Here is a 13,987-nt window from a genome sequence, read left to right as displayed (position 1 = left end):
ACCTTCCCAAAGTTATTCCTGTTTCGATCTGACACACATATATTCTCACAAACAAATATCCTGCTTTAGTAATCTTACACGAAGCTTAACTGGGGCCAGCCACGAAAAGGCACAAAATCCTTAGATTAGCCATTAACTCCGCATTGCCACATACAACCATTATTTCACCTACTTATTACTTCACCCACTGCCCCTGCTGCCTGTCACTGTGCTACACGCCTCTTGCCACACACACCTCTTGAGCAATGCTAGCGTTTAGTTTTAGCCCACACAAACCAGCCAGATATGCACATTTTCTAGTGATTAGGAATGTGCTGTTTACGCCGGGTTAAGGACTCGTGTGTAGATTTTTAGTTAATCTCTAACATTTAAGCAGGTCACGTTTGAGAAGCAATAGGGGATATGATTTATTACATTAGAGATAATGTAAGGTAATATTTATTATTTTGGGATGTCAATTCTATAAAGGTTGTGAGGTGATATGATAAGGAAGTATTTTATTTTTTCTAAATTTGTTATGAAATGATATATGCAGTCAGAGCTGAAGGTGAAATGAAGGGGATAAGAACAAAAGTGTCGAACCTAGAAGCAAGGAGAAAGGCAGGGTCAGAAGGTTTGAATGACAACCGAAAGACTAACTCGTGATTTCCTTCAGTATTTCTGTACGTTTTTGTTTCAGTAGTCACTGGAGGAAGGATGGCTGCTACAGTGAATCAGATGGAAGAGTCAGTAGCAGCTGAGTATACCTTGGTCATACTGAGCAAAATTATCTAATGCTACCTACGGTATCTCTCTGGCAGGTCGCCAAGCAGCAAAGTAGAGGGTGTAAACAGAGACCTGATAAAATTACAGCCCAGTTCTGTACCTGCTGAAATCTGTGCAAGATTTACCATTACTGTTAAAGAGTGACAGGCTCTCAAAAAATTCCCTGTGAATCGCTTGAAATAGTTTTTATTTCAAAAGTCCAAGTAGTATCTAGGCTGACTGAATTTTACATACATCAACCCGATGATACAGCAATTTTTAGCCAATTTGTCATTGCTTTAATAATACATTAATTGTGTTTAAATGACTGTTAGATATGTCTGAGGAAAGGCAAAAAAAAAAAATCCCTAGCTAGATATATAAAAGTATCTTGAGTCCCAGATCATGTGGACACTGCAAAGTTAACTAGGTTGATTGGCAGCTGGGTCTGGGCACTCAAATTAGCTTGTCTATGAGCAAGTTTTCTATGGCAGAGGGCTAACCGCAGTCTCAGTGTCCTGGCCGTTTCTGAACTTGCTCACGAGTGCCTGTGCTGAGGCAATCTAGGTTTCATTCTCAATCAGCTCTATCAACTGGCAGAGAGCTGTGGGAAACAGCAGCATCACTCTGGAGTGACCTTTCCCATCTTCTCGTTGCAGAGTAGGTGCACTTGAACCCACAGAAAGCAAAGCTTCAGCTCTAACTTAGAGCTGCAGAGCTCAAAATGCCTCCAGAGCTCTGTGCAAGGATTTTCTAATGTGCGTGGTGGTGCTGATGACCTTAAAGCTAACAGCTCCATAGTATTTTCTGTACTGTGGACATACCTCTGGAGAGCCTGGAAAAATAATCGCATAGTGTGCCTATGGTGAAGACTGCCAACTCCAGAAGGGAAGGTTCCCATCTTTTTCAGGGCCAGCTCCCTTGCAAACACTCCACAAAAGACAGGTGGATAAATAAAATTGCTGCATTAACTGTATTTCAACCTATGACCTCAAGTCCTGCATACAACAAGTATACATTCATGGACAAGTATACATTCATGTATACGGTATACATGACAGGACAAGTATACAGGACAAGTATACATTCATGCTGATGTATATAGCGTGTGGGGAGGAAACACCTCAATGTAAGGGGACAAGGGCAGCAGTGGACTGTCATGTGGGAATTTGGATGCCATTGGTATGGATGGTACATTAAACTTCAAGCACTTGGGATCGTAAGGCAAGGACATCACTTGATGCCATTTAGCTTCTGAGGAAAGACTTTAGTGTCTAACTGCAGCCAGCAGACCTGCCGTATAGGGCTGCAGAGCGAGGCAGGAGTTGGGTCCCCCTCCAGAGAGATGAACTCCAGCTGGCTTCAGCCCCTTGATTGAGAAAGATCGGAATAGCAAGGGATTATGAGGCATCAGGCAGATTTTCACGTTCCTTCCTGAATAAACATTTTTGTTTTGGGGCGAGAAAGAAGTTAAAGGGCAGGCGAGCCCACGCAGGGGGGCTAATTATAGCCTCCCACGGGGAGGCTCTCGCTGGAGCCGGAGGGGCCGACGGCTGAGAGCAGTTGCCACTCGCGCCCTCCCTGAACTGCCGTTACTTTTCAGGTGGCCCGTTGCCAGCGGTGCTGTAATCGGTTCCGTCCCCCCGAGCCCGCGCACCCACCCGGGCTCGGCGGCACAAAGGGCCGCCCCGAGAAGCCTCCTTCGGGCACCCCCGAGGGGCCGCCCGTCCCCTGAGGCGGGCCACGGCGCTCGAGCCCCGCCGGCGGAAGGGAATGTCAAGGACCGAGGTACCACCAGCCTCACTCTTCACTGTGGTAAAAGTGGCAGCTCCGCCCACCGAGCCGGGAGCCGGCTGCGGCTCCCAACCTCCCGCCTCACCCCCCGCCCCAGCGCACGAGGCGCAACGGCTCCCGCAGGCGGGCGCGAGGCCCCGCCCTCCCGCGACCAGGAGACCGGCCCCGCGCTCCCTGATTGGCTGGCGGTGATGTAATCGCACGAACATACGGGTACTCCTTGCCGCCCCCCGTGGGACACGGGGGAGGCCGCGCACCTTTCTCCCTCCCTCCCCGCCCGCCCCGCGACCAATCGCCGTGCGGAGCGGCGCGCGGGCCGGGACGCGCTCTGCGGATCCGCCGGCGCCCGCCGGCCCTTCCCCAGCGCCCGCCCGCCCCGCTTTATTGGCAGGGGCGACGGCCAATCAGGAGAAGGCACCCACCGGCCGTTTCACGCCCATTTCGCGCAGCGGCGGCCGGGGCGAGAGAGGCTGCGGGACTGGCGGCGCTGAGAGCCAATGGCCTGCAGGCAAACCGCGCCGGGAGGGAGAGGATGTGGCGGGGGGAAGGAGGTTGGGAGGGGCAAGGGCGCTCGCTGACAGCCGCTTCCGTCAGTTCTGCCCAGGCGACGAGGCCGGATAAAAAAGAAGTGCGGAGAAAGAGGCCGTGCGCTAGCGTCTTGACTGACAAGAGCTGCAGCCAATAGTTACCAAAGCAGAGGGGAAGTGCCCAATCAGGAAAAAGCTTTTGGGCGGGGCTGGCGGGTGAGCGGCGAACGGATCGGCCAGTGACACTGAGGAAGGCTAGAGCCGGCAGGGCGTGCGGCCAATGGCCACCGGGAGGGGGCGGGACGGGATGAGCGACGGCAGCAGCAGCCAGTAGGCTGGGAAGGACGCGGGGCGGCCCGGCCGGTACTGGCGGCGGGGCGGTGGGGGCGGGGCCGGGCGCCGTGCCCCGCCCGCCCTTCCCGGAGCGCTCTGACGTGGGTGGCGGGGAGGGCGGGCCTAGCGGCGGCCTTTGGGACAGGGGCTCCCAACATGTCCGCGCTGCTGGCGGCGCTTGGAGTGCGTGAGCGGGCGGCGACTGCGGCCGGCGGCGGCCAGCGTGGGGGGGCCCGCGCCTGAGGCCGAGCCAGGCCCCCACACACCCGGGCCGGGCCCTGCCGGGCCGCCTGGGACCCGGACGCCGGGGGACGCCGGCGCTCGTCCGCCGACAGGTAGAGAGGTCAGGGCCGGCCGTGGGGCACGGGCGAGCGGGTCGCGTCCGCGCCAGGCCGGGCCGGGCCGGGCCGCGGCGGGCAGAGAAGGGGAAGGGGCCGAGAGGCCGGGCCGGGCCTGGGCGCGCGTGTTACCGAGCGGCAGGGCCTGCGCGCGTGCCGTGGGAAGCGGGGGCAGGCAGCGCCGGCCTGCTCCGTGGGGCCGGAGGGGCAAGGCCTGCTGCGTATGCGTCCCCGGGGAGCGGGCAGGCGCCGCGCAGGCCCGGCCTCCGCCTCTTGCCGCCGGGGGAGAAAAGAGGGCCGGGGGCCGCGCTGACACGACCTCCCGGCGGGGGAGCCGGGGCTGCCGGGGCAGGCGCACGGGGAGGGACGGCGAGGAAGTGGTGGGGAAGCAAAGCCCCCCGGTGTAGCCGGGGATGGGGGCCGGTGGGCCCGCCCTCTGTGCGCCACGGCGGGGCGGGCCGGGGCGGCGGCAGGGGGGCCGGCGGCCCAGGCCCCGCACGGCGGCCGCTGCGTGTGGGGTGGGGGAGCCGGTGGGCCGGGCCCCGTGCGGGTAGCGCTGTGTGCGGGGCGGGGAAGGGGCCGAAGGTGGCCGGCGTGCCGGTAGCTGCTTGCGGAGCGGGGTTGGGGGCGGCCGGCGGGCTGGGGCTGTGCACGTGTATTGGCTGGGGCCAGGGGAGTGGCGGGCCGCGGCCCGGCGGGGCCGGTGTTCACCGACGGGGTGGGGTGGTGGGAGGTGGCGAGCTGCGGGGACGGCCCTGGTGTCGGAGGGAGAAGCTGTCGTTAGGCCTGGGTGCTTGTGACGAGCTGGTGGTGTGCGGAGGGGATGAAGTCACAGGCAGATGGGCTGTGCCTGGGCGCCTTTAGCGTGGAAGGGGAAAGAAGTTGAAGGCGGCTCTCTCTTGTAGTCTGGCGCTTGCTGGCTTTGCGAACCCAGTGGATATAAATGTGGATATATATTTACTATAATTTGTAGCTAGCCGAAGGGAGGGAGTCATTTTGATGGGCTGGAGGCAGCTGGAAAAATCTGTATGTGTGTTGTTTTGTGTGCCGTGGTAGGTTGAGGGGTATGTTTATACCGTGGGGATGCGGATGGTGGGTGAAACCACGTGTATTTAGGAATAGTGGTACATGAGGGCATATGAATTTAGGAGCGATAGGTAAACAATGTTGTGTGTGTTGTGAGAAGTAAGGTGATAAGTTGGCTGGCTTCTCAGTGTTGTGGAGGAGGGAGGCTTTGGGTGGTAAGCCTATGTACAACTTACAGGCACAGTGGTAACAGGTTGCTACAAGGTTCTGAACTTGTTTTGTTTGGTGGCTAGTGTGGTTAGACTTAATGTGCGAGACCTTCGTGTGTAATATGAGCTGGTATGTGGACAGAAAGGCATGCATGTTCTTACTGCATGTAAGTTGGTTTATCTGCTGCTCACACTGAGAGTTGAGAGAGATGCCTGGCTGTAAACAGCTCAGTGAGCCCTGTTTCTTGTGTGTTGAGATGCACTAGGGCAGCAAGCAACGTGGTCTGTGTCCTGGGAACATGAGAGGAGCTGTGAATTGGTGTCTTGCCTGTGATAAAATTGAAAGACTGGATATTTGTTGTTTGAGCCATGGGATACAAATTGGAAAACATGTAGCAAATGCTGTTGTGTTGGAGTCGTGATAGTGCTGTTTGAAGAAAAGTGCATGCACGTCCTGGGGAGTTGTAGAACTGTAGGTATCTATATTTGTGACAGGTGTCAGGCAGTGTAACCTTCTGTCTATAAGAGCATCGATGCACTCTTCTTGTGGGTAAATTTCCAGGGATTACCATGGGCTATAAGAAAATGAGGAGGTTTGGGTGGATATTTAGAATTGAATGGTGGAGTCCTTGAAAGGTTTGTGTACATTTGAAAAAGGGGGGTAGGATGAATTTGTGGGGATTATGCATATACAGGGTGAAGATTATGTTAGGCTACGTATACATGTGTGTATCGGGGGAATGGTATTTGTGCAAAAGGGAAACTGGAGTTTTCGTATTGCTGAGTTAGTGGGAACTCTAGTCCATGCCTGGAGAGGGGAGGCAGGCATATTTGGCCGAGGCTATGAAAAGTTGAAATGGGGTGGGGGAGGGATGATGAACTGGGTCCAGGGTCCCAGGTGTGTCCTGGGCAGGTGGGAGGCTGTAGGGATTCTTTGCTCCCCTCAGTATGGAGAGAAGTATTTTATAGTTGTGACAGCCAGTGGAAAGTAAAAAAAGTGAATGAAGATGAGGCAATTTGTGACTGATACGAATGTTATCAGATTAAAGGAGGCTACAGAATAGTCAAGGGGTTTCTGTTAAAGGTGCTTTTTTTGTTTATTTTGTTCTGTTTGCTCCACTGGGTAAATTGTCCATTAACTTTAAGGATAAACTTTTGCTGAAACTAGCACTCCTAATGGTGTTGACGGGTCAGCAGCTAACTAAAAGCACTTCATGTGGTGTCAACAAGCCCCATGTATGTGTGGGCTCAGGGGCTCGCATGTGTCTTATAAATATTTATTATGTGCATTATGTATACCTTAACACTTTAACTGAGTGCACATGTCCAGAAGGAATGAAGTCTTTTGTACTGGACACATGCTTGTGTTTGAAAGAGTGTTAGTGCATGAACATTTGTGAAAAGACAATCCGTTTAGAATGGAAAGCTGTTTGGCTCAGGTGGAAATGAGGAAAAATTGCATGTGTGTATCCCATGTTCTGTGGGTTTGTGACGGAATGTATTATTTGTTTACACAGCCCCTCATCTCTTGTTCCGCACAGATATTTAGAGGAGGTTGTTATATAGGATAGTGATTTAATTAAGGCACATAACATCAAGATGAGGGAAACGGAATTAACATAGTATGGAGAGGGCTGTATAGAGAGTGCATAGAGCCCATTTTTCTTTTATTGTGGTAGTTATGGGGTAGTCAGTTAGGTAAGGAGCTGGAGAAAGAAAAGAGTAGTCTCACAGTAGTTATCCTGGATAATCCAGGTTCCCTTCTTGTCTCTGGTGTGGAATTATCACTGCTCACTTAAACTTTTCCAGTGGTGATCACTAATGTGTGCTTCTGACTTACTAAACTTGAGACCCTGTCTTGCAGAAGTATAAACCCATCGCAATTGAAATTAAAGCTTGTGAAATCTATGTTTTGAACATAGTCTTTTAAGGTGCTCAGTGTCAAGAGCTACTACTCTTGGAGGGGGCAATTGAAAATAGTATTTCTTACATGAATGTGTTGCCTCCATATTACAAAAGGGGAAAGGCAGTAAAAATCCACTCTTAATACTGGATGTAAAAATCTGTGTCTGAAGCATTTGTATTATGAATAATGAATATCACTCTCTGGAGCAGGTTTTATTTAGACTGCAGCAAGGGATGGGGTTGTACGTAGAACAATGTTCAGAGAGTACTGTCCATCTTGAATGAAGCAAGCTGCACCGCACCTAGCTAAATGCTACCATAATGTTCCTAGGGGCATGTGTGTGGTTTTTTTGTTGGTTTTGGTTTGTTTTCCAAAAAAACTCTGAAAATTGAAATTGATAATTTCCTAGTGTCTTGGGTCATCAGTCCAGTAGGAATGCTTAAATCTGCTGCATAGGCCTACTGCTGTAAGTGTAAGTAGCTCTTCTTTTCTGGTCAGCACTGGAAGATAGCTAGCTAACCATTGGATTTTGCAAGCATGCTCTCTTCCAAGTGAATGGGAAGGCCTTGGTGAAAGAATCCAGCTCTAGGCTCCATGTGTGGATTATGGAGAGTGATTACTGTAACAGGTCATGCATATCTTTGTGTCCATAGTTGTGTTTTTGTCTAATACTGAATCTTTCTGCCCACCACCTTAATTATATTGTGTGCTCTATTTTATTTTTTTTTAAGTTCTTGCCACCTTGTCCAACAAGTTTTCTCCTCTCTCTGAATTCAGTACCACACTAGTGTTTCTCGTCACTTCTTCATGAAAGTGAAGAAGCATCCTTCAGCTCTTGGGCTTTTTAGCAACCAAAGTGATTTGATCTGAATATTGGTCTTCTCAGTAAATCGGAGGAGAGCAATGGTGATTTCTTTGGAAAACTGTTAAAGTAAAAATTTTTGTTATCTTGGCTCCTTCCCTATTTGTCAGTTTTTCCATTCTGTGCCTCAGTTGTTTATGCTTGGTCATCTTCAAGGTTTGGCATCTTATAGATGTACGGGGTGTGAACTGTGGTTTCTTCCTTCTCACTGTTTGTTAGCAGTGTGAATGCAGGATAAATGTTTCAGGAAACTTCAAGAGGGGTCTGGTTTAGCCCTGGTCTTCAGCATATCTAGTACGCATATAATCTTCAGGGAATTTAATTTCAAAATCTGGGCAAGTCATTGCAGGTTCTTAATTTAAAAAAACCAACCAAACAAACAATGGGCCACCCAAATTCAAAAAACATCAGACTGTAAAAGCCCAGAAAAGAGAAATTGTTTGCATGGACAATGAAAGATGTGCCCGTGATGCATGAACAAGGATGCTGAGTTTCCAAAAAGATCACCAAAACTGTTTTTCTTTAACAGACAACCTTGCAAACTCCTCAGCTATTAGGCTGACGTCTTTCCATCTCAGGCAGGTATCTAGCATGGGAAACTTTGGTCAAACAGCTCAAAAATTGGCAAATAAATTTTGTACAGATTTATATCTGTATCATGTGCTAAAGCCAAATAAAAATTCTGAAGAATTAATAAGTGTCAGTCCAAAAGAAATCTGGTCTGAAAAGCTTTGCATGAGATGGTAAGAAATAACTGAGGTGGTGTAGCTCATATCAGTTTCTTGAGATGAGCAGTTCAGCTCATCTCAACTTCTTGAGACATTATTGGCATGATGACACATAAGGGTTGCCAATGAATGTAGGTTAAATTAGTCTTCCGGCTCTTAGAAAAACCTACATTGGGAGAGAAGGCACAAAGATGTTTTAGTGTAGAAAATGATAGAAGGGGAAACCCCATATCTCAGCAGACAACAGCCTTTCTTATAATTTTGGAGGAAGTTATTCAGGGCCAGGTATTGTTCTGCTAGGAAAAATAGGTCACCCACAACTCTCCCTATGCACCATTAGTTTCTCATTAACAGTACTTTAATGCATCATTTTATGATGTTACTACATTACTATCTCACAGCATAGGTTCTCTGCATCTTTGATGGGAAATAACCTTTTCATTGAGTTTTCTTTCAAATAAATAGTACAACTAGGTGCTTAAGTCTATTTTCACAAGAGTTGACAGGAATTCAGCTCAGAAAAACGTTGCTTGAGGACAAGTCTCTAGACTAGGCTACTGGAGAGCTTAAGATGGCTCTTTAGTGTGTATGGTAATGACAAGTCAATGATGACAAACTTCCAGTTAAGTCACAAAGGAAAGCATTGGTCTTTCTTTGCTGTTTTCAGGTGATTAGAGTGTTAACAGAAAATGTCATCTTCAATAATCCTACTTCTGTGTCTGCATCTCAGTGTAGGAAGTTGACCTTTACTGAATGTAGAGCAAACATGGCTTTGCATTGTTAGTATATGAACTAATTGTTTTTATCAAGGAGGTAATGAAATAAGATGATGATGATTTGTTGAGTAGAGGAGGTAACGCTTTATTGTAATTTATTCATACAATACTGCTTCGGCCTGTTCTCACCAGCTTGTCTGTCATGCTAAAGCCAGCTATTATTTGTTCAAAACTCACGATCTTTTATTTAAGATTTTGTATAGCAAAAGAAAAATTGGTGACTGGAGAGAACAAATCTCAAATGGTGGAACTATTTGTAAAGAACTGATGTTTTGATTCACGTGGAAAACTGAAACAATGAATATTATGTTGGTCAGCTTATCCAAAAGCAAAAAAAACCCCCTGTTTTCTGGGCAGCTTAGTTGGTTAAGCTGATGTGCAAGTAATATAAAGCATTATCGAGCACATGCTGCTCTTCCTTTCCTATCACCAGTCACAGTGGAGCCATTATGTGGGTTATTGGGTTGTGTTTTCAGTGTTATCTAAAAAGTTTTATAAAACCATAAACGTAGCTGATGCATGAAGTGTGTAGATCTTGGGGTTTTTTTTAAACTTTATTCAGATAACTTTCCTATATGTATCCCATTAGCTTTTGATACTCCTAACTGTAAAGGGGTGGAAGCAAAAGTGGATGAGTGGTGAGAGACTGCTGCTATAGTTACTCCAGGAAAAGGAACACTCGAATTCACAGCACAGCCATCCTTTTTAGGGCTAATGAGGTGTGTGTTGGCAGCTTAAGTCTGTGGGTTTAGTTACTGCTGCTTGAGGCTCTCTTAAATGAATGGGGAGTATCTGCCACATTGATTATACTTACATTAGCAAGCAGTATGCTGCAGTTGAAGAAGACTGGAGTGAAGCAGTAAGTTAGGCAGACCCAGTGTCGATGGTGTGTGTAATTCATGAGGCTTTATTTTAGACTAGTTGTAGTCTGGTTCTGTGGACTGAGTATTCTCCAAACATCACTGGGTATTAGGTGTTTTCCCAGAGTTTTTGTTTAGGTTAATCTGAGAGATGTCCAGATCATGCGTGCAGAAACTTCTTTGAGATGTGAACCAAACCACCATAAGCAGAGTGACTCAGATTTACTTCGAAAGTGCACTCCTGATAGAAACTAAAGTGCTAATATAGATGTACCGACTGGATCTCTAAAAGGCACCTTGGGGCATTGCAGAGGGTGTTGAGCTATGTGGGGCACTGGATTCTGCCTTCTCCTGGCTTCTAAGTGGTGTTGTCAGGATTGCAGAAATTGTCCTGCTGCTCTCTGAGTAAGGATTGTTTGTTTATCTTGACTGGTAACTGAATCTCTGTTCCCAAATTACTGTCCCTAGTTTTGAAATTGTGTGTGAAAATGACTGGTCTTAAAACTACAATAAATTCTGGAAAGTAGTTCTTTCATGGTTTTACTTCAGTTAATCAAGAATGAAACTCGCTGTGTGAACAACAAGTTATGAAACCTGACTTCCTGTGGCTTTGTGTTTTGTGGTTGGATTTTTGAGTATACCGTATTGTGAGCTCTGAAAGTATTTTCATGTGTTTGGGGCACTATCTGTCCTGCTGTCCTGTATGGGAAGTTGGTTTTGGTAATGTAGCTGAGCTCCTGCTGCACTTGTCCTCAAGGGGCACTAGTTTGGATGTCTCTCCTTGATCTGACTGTTTATTTCCACAAAACTCATAGGACCTGATTATCTCTGAAATATTTACCTGTGTGTTAACTTCTCAATTGTGGCCAGTTTCAATAAAACTTGAGGGGGGGAACGACTGTTGTGGTTTAACCCCAGCTGGCAACTAAGCCCCACACAACCGCTTATTCACTCCCCCTTGGTGGGATGGGGGAGATAATCAGAAGAGTAAAAGCGAGAAAACTCAGGGGTTGAGATAAAGACAGTTTAATAGGTAAAGCAAAAGCCACGCACACAAGCAAAGCAAAGCAAGGAATTCATTCACTACTTCCCATGGCCACGCAGGTGTTCAGCCATCTCCAGGAAAGCAGGGCTCCATCACATGTAAAGGTTACTTGGGAAGACAAATGCCATCACTCCGAACATCCCCCCCGCTTCCTTCTTCTTCCCCTAGCTTTATATGCTGAGCATGATGTCATACGGTATGGAATATCCCTTTGGTCAGCTGGGGTCAGCTGTCCCAGCTGTGTCCCCTCCCAGCTTCTTGTGCACCCCCAGCCTCCTCGTGGGTGGGGTGGGGTGAGAAGCGGAAAAGGCCTTGACTCTGTGTAAGCACTGCTCAGCAATAATGAAAACATCCCTGTATTATCAACACTGTTTTCAGCACAAATCCAAAACATAGCCCCATACTAGCTACTATGAAGAAAATCAACTCTACCCTAGCCAAAACCAGCACATTGTCCACCCTTTATTTCATACCATTTCCATCATGCTCAGGTACCACACTATCCAATACAACCTCATTAACCACCACCTCCCTTCCCATCTTTTGATATAATACACAGATATCATTCCCTTAGTCTGTGGACCACCCCTGTGAAGTGCCTGTAAAATGTCCACAAATGTCCACAAAATGTCCGCTGACTTCATTTAGTCCATGACTTTGGGCTCCATCTGTTATGGTGGTCACTCAGGACAGGAGAGGTGGTGTGTTGCATGCAGTTATTGGGCACCAGAGCCAGCTCAGGTCAGGTCACTGCTGCACTTGCACTGCTGCTTGTAAGACTTGTCCTCCATTGGTTCGGATGGTTCCTCCTATAGTAATTCCTAGAACAGGCAACTGAAATCATGGGTGACAACAATTTAAAGGTATATTCATTACAATCTCCACCCTGGTCCCTTTGGGCCAGGTTATAGGGTTTAACATTGCAATGAACTCCTCCCCTTGCTCCTAGCCTGGCTAGCAGCAAGGGGTTCCTGCTATAGGAATTCCCATAACATGCAACTCAAATCCCGGGTTACAACAATTTAAAGGTATTTCCATTACAATCTCCACCCCGGTCCCTTTGGACCAGACCATCGGGTTTAACATTGCAATGAACTCCTCCCCTTGTCCCTGCTCTGGTTTGGACTTAGCCACAGACTGCAGTCTCTTAGGGGTGTACCTGCTCCAAGTGGAGGCTTATCTATGCGCCACAGTCTCTCCAGGGGTATACCTGCTGTGGCATAGACTTATCCACAGCCACGGTCGCTTTGAGATGCACCTGTTCCAGCGTGGTCTTGTCCACGGGCCTCAATGCCTTCAGCGATATCCCTGCTCCAGCGTGGCCTTACCCGCAGCCACAATCCCTTCAGAAGTAAACCTGCTCCAAGATGGCCTTGCCTATGGCTGCAGTCCCTCCAGGGTGTACCTGCTCTGTTGAGGGCTTATCCATGGCCACACGCTTTGAGGTGCCCCAGCATGATCTCATGCACAGCCACTGATGCGTCAAGGTGTACCTGCTGCTCTGGTGTGGACTTATTCATGGCCAGAGATGCTTCAGGGTGTCTTGCTCCCGCGTGGACTCATCCACACGTCACAGTCCCTTCGACTCAAGTTCACACTGGAGTTCCAGCCTGTCCAGTACAGCGGCACAGAAAGAGCAGTGATGCCCTGGCCATCTGCCAGCCCAGGCACATGGCTGTTGCTGTTATCAAAATGCTCCCAGGCACAGCAAAGAAAGATGATCAGCAGTACAGCAAGCAGCGAAAGCAAAAAGCAGCCACTAACGAGCACTAGACTCTAATATACAGTAAGGCAAGCAAGCCCCATGGCAAGCACAGGAGCCTGCCAATTAATAGCTAAGTGGCAATAACAGCTATAAATTCGATCTAGCACATTCCAATCAAATCTGTCATTATCTCAAACCCTTTGAGCCCCATGTTGGGTGCCAAAAGGGACTGTCATGGTTAAATCCCAGCTGGCAGCTAAGGCCCACACAGCTGCTTGCTCACTCTCCCGCAGGTGGGACGGGGGAGAGAATCAGAAGAGTAAAAGTGAGAAAACTCTTGGATTGAGATAAAGACAGTTTAATAGGCAAAGCAAAAGCTGCGCACGCAAGCAAAGCAAACCAAGGAATTAATTCACTACTTCCCATTGGCAGGCAGGTGTTCAGCCATCTCCAGGAAAGCAGAGCTCCATCATGCGTAATGGATACTTGGGAAGACAAACGCCATCACTCCGAATGTCCCCCCCTTCCTCCTTCTTCCCTCAGCTTTATATGCTGAGCATGATGTCATATGGTATGGAATATCCCTTTGGTCAGCTGGGGTCAGCTGTCCCGGCTGTGTCCCCTCCCAATTCCTTGTGCACCCCCAGCCTACTCGCTGGTGCAGTGGGGTGAGAAGCAGAAAAGGCCTTGACTCTGTGTAAGCACTGCTCAGCAATAATGAAAACATCCCTGTATTATCAACCCTGTTTCCAGCACAAATCCAAAACGTAGCCCCATACTAGCTACTATGAAGAAAATCAACTCTATCCCAGCCAAAACCAGCACAATGACACATACCGTAGCTTGGCTTCCTAAGGTTGTATTTTATTTATTTTCCACTAATGCTATATCTTGTTTTATTGTCTTTTTGTTTTTACCTACATTTTAAATTTCTTGCAGAAGAGTTAAAAGTATTTCCCCCCCTCCCCAGCATTTCAGGCAACATAGCTAAAAGCAGGAAATTATCTTCCTAATGGTAACTTCTTCAGGGATGCTAAAAATCTCTTCTCCATAGGATAGACAAAATTCTTGAAAGTATCCAACATGCTTATTAAACCACCTCCAAATAAATATAGACAGGTCTAAAGTTGCCTT

General features: G+C 48.2%; 1 protein-coding gene across 13 annotated transcripts in view; it reads left to right on the top strand.

The window, feature by feature from the left end:
* The first annotated feature begins 3,475 nt into the window (after window positions 1–3,475).
* Window positions 3,476–13,987, top strand: part of PPM1B (protein phosphatase, Mg2+/Mn2+ dependent 1B) — a 65,247-nt gene continuing 54,735 nt past the window's right edge. For 6 of the 13 annotated variants that reach the window (XM_072856793.1, XM_072856786.1, XM_072856785.1 and 3 more), the window contains exon 1: window positions 3,485–3,733. The gene's annotated coding sequence lies outside the window, so the exon portion shown is untranslated. Of the gene's footprint in view, window positions 3,742–13,987 lie in introns of all 13 variants that reach the window. The other 7 variants (XM_072856790.1, XM_072856789.1, XM_072856788.1 and 4 more) reach the window with 5 other exon arrangements.

This window comes from Ciconia boyciana, chromosome 3 (genome assembly GCF_034638445.1).
Source record: "Ciconia boyciana chromosome 3, ASM3463844v1, whole genome shotgun sequence".
Taxonomy (NCBI): Eukaryota; Metazoa; Chordata; class Aves; order Ciconiiformes; family Ciconiidae; genus Ciconia; species Ciconia boyciana.
Note: the sequence above shows the minus strand (reverse complement) of the source record. Positions and strands in the feature narration are given on the sequence as shown.